This window comes from Ochotona princeps, chromosome 1 (assembly GCF_030435755.1).
Source record: "Ochotona princeps isolate mOchPri1 chromosome 1, mOchPri1.hap1, whole genome shotgun sequence".
Taxonomy (NCBI): Eukaryota; Metazoa; Chordata; class Mammalia; order Lagomorpha; family Ochotonidae; genus Ochotona; species Ochotona princeps.
Window position 1 is genome coordinate 164,412,547 of NC_080832.1, and position 6,915 is coordinate 164,419,461.

A 6,915-nucleotide genomic window follows, 5' to 3' on the forward strand; every position below is an offset into this window, starting at 1 on the left:
GATCGGTGCAGCTCTGACTGCCGCAGTCACTTGGGGAGTGAATCAATGGATGGAAGATCTTCCTCTTGATCTCTCCTCCTCTTTGTATATCTCACTTTACAATAAAATAAAATAAATCTTTTTTTAAAAAGAATGAATTCATCATGTCCAGCGGATAAGATCCCTCCAGTGAAAGAGGCACAGGACTGGGTTCTGACCTTTTCAGAAGGCTGGTCCTACAGGGTGCAGGCTGTGCAGCTCAGGCCACCCCCAGGAGGTCTCTCTAGCATCCGGTCCCTTACTCTGACTTTATTCTGGCTGTCTGTACTGTAGTTTCACATCCATCTTTTAGCTATGGGGAGATCCTTGGTATCTTTGGGAGCACATCCCAGCTTCCCCACCACCCCGTTCCCTTCACACTGTCATCCCAGCTTGGGTGTCCTTTCTCTACCCCTCTGCAAACACTACATGAATATTAATGGACACGTACCACAAAACCAAGTGCAACCTCAAGGGATTGAACACTTCAGGAGGACTGATGATTTTAATAAAAATATCACAGAAAGAGATGTGCAAATGACAATTGTAGGGGGCCCTGGGCCAGGAAGGTGAATGATAAATGAACTAATTTGAGAGTGGAGAGAGGGCCACTCTCACACTGTGTCATCTGAGCTAGGATCTGAAGGACAATACTTACCTGGTGCAGGAGGCTGGTGAGCAGAACATTCTAGAAAGAGGGTCTGGAATGGCCAAAGGTTGGTAAGAGAGAGCATCCCATGTGGCCAGGACACACAGACTAAGGAAAGCACAGAGCATGAGGAAGCTATGGAATTATTCAGATCAAGAACACAGGGCGCTCTGAACCAAGTGAAGCACCTAGACCTTTGTCTTGTAACTAGTGCAGTGTTTCATGGGGAAGGACTAAGTCAGGGTTCTGGGATTCAAAGTTCTCTGTAGGAAGCAGCAAGTTAAAGATTTACAGTGTATTCCAGGAGAGGGACAGCCCTGGCCTGAGACCATGGACATGCTGACAGAGAAGTAAACAGACTGTCGGATTTGAGAGATAAACCTGACAAGACTCCAACCTTGAGCGAGAAGAAGCTGTCCAGTGTAGCTTCTGAGTTTGGGTTTGCTACTAAGTCAGTGGTGGAATGATGTATTCCTTTTTTGGTACCTGAAAGTTTACATGACATTTATACAAACGGACATTTTGGAAGTTTTCAGCGGAAACAGCTACCAACATTACTCACTTATTGTGTAACGTGTTTGCACATGTTAGCTGAGGATAAACATTCCTTCAGGATAGATAAGAAAGAAGCATATTATTCCAAAGCAAGGAGCTTCTGTCTGGTGGGCATTCGCACAGCTGCAGGAAATTCAACACCTCTTGCCAAAATATCACACTTTGAATGCACACAACCCATCTGAGGAGTCTGTTTTTTCTTTCTGGATACTGCCTGTTTTGGTGGAATCCTTCATAGGAATACTTGGTGAGTAATTCTGTAACCAGCTGTATGATTTTAGTGTCCTGTGGGAAAGGCTATTCTAGGTGGAAAAATAGGCAAGGCGTCCACTCCCAGGTGAGGTGTAAAGACCTCAGAACATGAGCACATCCGCCCCCCGGATCTCAGAGTTTAGAGTGGCATGAAAGAGAAGCCTCCGGAGCAGGCAGGTGCAGGAAGGCTCCAGAAGAACTGAAAACTGTGAGTTTCGCCTCAGATCAACAGTAAGATCAAGACAACTGCTCTCGTCCCTGCCGCTCAAATTCATAACAGAGATTCCAAACAGGGCAACCAGGCAGGAGAAAGAAACAAATCGTATCCAGATTGCCAAAGAAGTACAGCTGTATTTACAGATGACATAATTTTGTATATTAAAAAAGTCGATGAAAAAATGATCAACTAATAACCCACTACTTGGCTTTGGCCACAGGGAGAGGGGTGGGGCCCGAACAGGCTGCATGACTGGCCTGCTGGTCACACACTGCACTTGCTGTTCCCTGGGGGCCATCCCGAGCAGGGTAAATGGAGCAGGAGTTGGAACGCTAGTCACTCCTTGGTTGCTCCTTTGCTCTTTCATGCTCTTTGGTTTCTTTGCTTGGAGGACCTCCTTGTTTTGATTGCTGACCTCTAATTGGCTTATGTCTTGTCTGAATGTGGGATTCTGAGCAAGCTGCCACCTTACTGAGCTGTTATAGTTCAGACCCAAGACTCTCGTGACCTACTCCATGGCATCACAGACCTGGTCGACGTCTGATCCACTCTCTTGCAGGTCTTAAAGAGGATTTTTCAGCCATGAGCATAGAGTTAACCTTAAAATTAGAAAAACACCTGAGAGCAACCACCAGCTGAAGCAAGTCAGAGGCAACCCTGTGTAACTGAGATAACGGGGCAAAGACCGCCAGGGCTTCCACCTCTTTGAGGCTGTCCTGTCCATCACTGCCAACTGCGGGTTAGAAGGGCAGATCTGCTGTGCAGGTGTTTCAGAGATGACCTTTCATGAGTCCCAAGAGTGCCCCTGTGGGTGACCCAGATCGGCGTGGTCCATGTGGTTCTTGGTGCCCAGGCAAACAAGACTCAAGTGTTAGGGGGTTGCAGCAGCAGCAGCTTCCACTGACACTTGAAGATGGAGCATGTGCAGCGAGGCAGGGTTGGGAACTATGTGTAGTGAGCTGTGAGCTGTGAGAGAAGCTGCAGAAGAAATCTAGCAGCGTGAGTCCTCCACCGAGAAAAGCTACAAGCGTTGTGGCAGGTCAGCCTGGAAAAACACCGGCAGACAGCGAAGAAGACTGGCCGTTAGAAGGTTCTGGAAATGTGCCAGAACCAGGCTGCAGAGCGGGCTGTTGCTCATCGTCCTCTTTAGAATGAGGCTAGTCCAACTGCCCATGTGGGTCAGGTGCACAAAGCTCCAAGAGAAGATAGCCACAAGAATCTCCTGACGCTACATTCAAAAAGCATGAGCTGGCCAGCCACCCCAGGAGATCTAGCTTTGTTTTTTGTGTATTAACCAGGGGCTAGATTGGAAGTAGAGCATCTGGAACTCAAACCAACGTCCGTATGGGATGCTGCCACCACAGGCAGAGTCTTAACCTACTGTACCATTGTGCTGTCTTCAAGATTTAGTTTTTTGATGAGGATCTCTTCCTGTTTGCTCAAAATAAGTAAATAAATAAAATCATACCCAAGATTTTTGTGAGTTACTCTGACAGTCACACTTAACCTTAGTGAGCATCGGGATGTACAAATTCCGTTGGCGCAGGAGGAAAAGCGTCTCAAGACTGGGGGTATATGTGACCTAAGGGTAGGTGAGTGTCCAGGAGGGAGTGCCGGCACCGCAGACGCAAGCCCAAGCTGTGCCCAGGCAGCGCCATCTGGTGGACGATGCTGGCCAACCTCACCTGCTGGGAGCACAGGATGCTGTCCTCAGGGGTGGTTCCCAGGGGAGACCACGGGGGTCTGGGGACGGAGTGTCCACCCGCCTGCCAACATGCTCTCTCCACCCCGGTATCGGGTGAGTGGAGGTGCCTGGGGACAACGCTCCCTCCCAAGCCGTGTCTCAGCACCTCGTTGGCTTGGGAGTGGCTGGGTTCATAGATCTTCCATTTGCGAAGTCCCCTGTTCTCTTCATTCATCTTAGGGGCTCTAATCCATCAGTGCCTGGGTCGAGCTTTCACAGTGTAGTTCCTTAAAAGATTATTTCTTTGATGGATACACAGTTAGACAGAGAGAGCACTTGTATCCAGGTTGCTGGAAACTCAACTAGGGTCTCCCCACAGGAGTGGCCAGGGTCATTGACCCGAGCCACCCCCCACCGCCGTCTCCTAGGAGCCACATCAGGAAGATGGAGCCAGGCGCTCAGATATGCTGCAAACAGCATGACCAACAGCCAAACTGCACTCTCCAGTGTCTTTTGCTCTTTGTTAAAGATTGATTTATTTGCTTAGTTATGTGTTTGAAGGCAGAGCTACAGAGAGACAGAGAAGCCATGGCCCTACGTGTGCTGGTTCAGTTGCCTAGCGCGTGTGCCAGGCCAAAGCCGGCAGCCAGGAGCTGTTGCCGGGTCTCTCGGTGGTAAATGAGGACCAAAGGCTTTGGCCATCTTCCAGGCTCATTAGCAGGGAGCAGGATGGGAGAGCCGAGCAGCCGTGACTCAAAGATGAGTCCTGGTGTGGGATGTTGCCATTGCAGGCGGAGACTTAACATGCTCTACCACAATGCTGCTCCTCCCTCTCCTCTTACCCTTGAATAGCAATAACTCATGGGAATTTAGCGTCTCATGTCTACCATGAACGTTCCAAGGTGTTAATCACAGCGGTGTTTCCAGCAGTGCTGGTCACATTGACTCAATTATAATTTCTACATGATGGAGCTAGCTTCCCATTGTTACTCAACTTGCCCAGGGAGTGAAGGTGCCAACCAGCTGTGACTTGTGTCCATGGTTTCCGTTGTAAGTAAATAAATGAGCAGCTGTTATGGCCAACATCTGCCTCAAGATGGTTGCATGGTCGTACACTCAGGAGAGCGTAGCACTCATGCTTTGTTGCCTGCGATACCAGGAACCTGGGCCCTCGTGTTCCGACAGCCATCCTCTCCCCACGCCTAAGCAGGAGCCAGTAACACCAAGCCCATTCTACACAGGAACCTAGCAACAATGAAATGTGCCTAACATGTGATGTGGATCCCACCAGCCTCGTTCCTTGGCTGTTCCTGCTTCTTTGTTAAATGAGAAACTGGCTGAGGCGAGCAGACCACCTCTCTGTGAAGTACTCCCTTGGAGAATCCTCAGGACACATGAGACCAGGGTCCCCGGACACCAAACCCAGCAGAGCGCAAGGCCTTTGCACGACAGGGGCCTTCAGTCCGTTCCAGCCACCTGGAGAGCTTTCAGCCTCTCGCGAGGACTTGGAGCACGCCACAGACAGCAAAGACTCGTTCCGCCTGTGATGAGCCACGCACAGGTGTATGCAGCTAGAGGAACAACTTCTAGCATGTCTATAGTCGTCCTCTCATTTCCACCTCTGTCATTATTAGCTCTGTCTGGAGCTTCAAGACACAATACTGCTGAGACCATTTTTAGTCACTCTTGGAGAAGTTTATGTTCATATTTGTCTGACGTTTGCATGAAGAAATATTGGGTGGACCCACCAGAAATAATCAACGTCGTGTGGGGCTAAGGTGGGGACAGGACCGGGAGTGGCGTCTGCCGAGGCAGCATTCCCATCTGCAGCGATTCAAACCCCTATTAGAAGGTGTTTGGCACCAAGGACTCAGCCATGCCACCCTCGCGGGTCCTTGTGTCCCTGGCAGAGGAACCGGGATCCTTAGATTCTCCAGTGACGCTTGCCTCCTGATCGGCAAAGCTGCCTTATAAACCATGGGGGTGGGAGTGGGGCAGGGAGGAGCAGTGGCTCAGCAGGCTAATCCTTCACCTGTAAGCCCTGGTAACTCATGTAGATGCTGGGGCTGGCTGCTCCACTCCAGATCTGCCCTGCACCCTGACAAGGCTCAAGCATTGACTGCTGGTTGCCAGGGCAGCGGTGGGAGGGATGTGGCCGGGGAGCTTCCGGTGAAGAAGCGGGTCTCCAGAGAACGTGTGGGCACGGCTGCACCATCCCCTCCTGGCTGGAAAGCTGCTCTGGTTCTGGGGCAGAAGATCCCAACCTGCCTCACTGCTGCCCCCTGGCGGCCACCACTTCAAAGCGGGCTTGCTTCATCGATGCAGATGTCCATCTCCCACCAGGCCAGGCATGCTGAGCCCAACGCTACACCGACATGCCGCAGTCCCCACCTCGCCATACTGTATTTCCAGAGATACCAAGTGGCTGTCTGCATATCATCACCATTAGGCTTAGGGTTAGGCTCTTAATTTTCTTAAAGATTTTTGTGTTTTTTTTTTTTTTTTTTTTATCTGAAAGGCAGAGTTGCAGAGAACAGGAGAGAGGGAGAGCTTCCATCCACTGGTTCATTCCTCAAATGGTCACAGCAGTCAGTCGGGGCTTGTCCGAAGCCAGGAGCAAAGGAGCTCCTTCTGGGTTTTCCACGTGGGTTCACCACCCAAGAATGTGGGCCATCCTCTGCTCCCTTCCCAGGCACATCAGCGTGGAGCTAGACCAGAAGTGGAGCCACCTGGTCTCAAATGGGCACCTCTATGGAATACCAGCCCTGCAGGTGGCAACTTCACATGCTACTCCACGGTGTCAGCCCTACTGATGGCTCTTGCACACAGGTCAGTGTGTGAGCGGTCATCTTCCAGAGAATGCTCTGAGTTTTTTAATAGGCTAGAAGGTACGAACATAGTGAGAAGCTGGGCAGCTCCCCAGTGAGGACCAACGGGGGTGCTGGGCGAGCCCACCTCAGGTGCGGAGAGGCCTCTCGCCAGAGCAGGGGCTGAACCACTGGGCACAGCGTGGGCAACAAAGCTGCTGGGAATAAGCCAACAGAAATCCCAGGCAGTCACGCTGGAATTCACTGACTGGGTGCGTGAGCCTGGCTTTCACTGCCAGGCCACATTGTCTTTAAACTTGACACAGCAGGAAGAGAAAGGCAACTGGTCAACCCACTTCTGCTGTCGCGGCCATCACCTCCTGACCTCCTGGCAGACAGAAGCACCTGCAGCAACACAGACATCCCTGGGGCTGTGCACACGGGGTCACCGGGCAGGTTTCCTGTGACTGCCACAGGGGGAACAAGCAAAGGGCAAAGCCCTACCTGGTAAATGAAGAAACAAATGATAGTGCTGTTCGTTTCTCACCTTGGACGGCTGGCGCTCCCAGGGTGAGGCTCCCAAGGGCAAGACTGAGAGCTGCAGTGTGTCAGGGAGCAGTATCCCAGGGCTGGCCATCTGGCCCCAGAGGATCGGGCACCGTGCCCCCTCCCTGGCTGGACAGAGACCCAGAGGACCACACCTTCATACCCGGAGAGCTGACCCAGAAAGCAG